This window comes from Arachis ipaensis, chromosome B04 (genome assembly GCF_000816755.2).
Source record: "Arachis ipaensis cultivar K30076 chromosome B04, Araip1.1, whole genome shotgun sequence".
NCBI lineage: Eukaryota > Viridiplantae > Streptophyta > Magnoliopsida > Fabales > Fabaceae > Arachis > Arachis ipaensis.
Window position 1 is genome coordinate 3,169,924 of NC_029788.2, and position 420 is coordinate 3,170,343.

Sequence of the window (420 nt, forward strand, 5' to 3'; positions counted from 1 at the left end):
GAGAACGGTTCAAAATCATTGCTTATCAAGTAACGGTTCGAAACCGTTGTTTAAAATTTTCTTTCAAAATTGTTGCTTATGCCAGTAGCTTTGGCAACGGTTTTTTGTTGCCGTTGCCTTAGGTAAAAAACTGTTGCCTATGAGCATTGGTAACGGCCGCATATACCACAGGTCAAAAACCATTGCCAAAGTGTTGCCTAAAGTTTTAGGAACGGTTTTTCGATCTACGATAACGATTTTTTACCATTGCGAAAATCTTTTTTGTTGTAGTGAGCATTGGCGGCGTGGGTGCCGGTGGCGGAGGAGAGGAAGAGTCTAGAGTGCTGCTCTGGCTAGGACTACATGCGGCGGCGTTGTTGATGATCTCGGATGGTAGGATGGGGTTTCGGGTGGGGTGGGGAGTTCAAAGAGGCTCAGAGT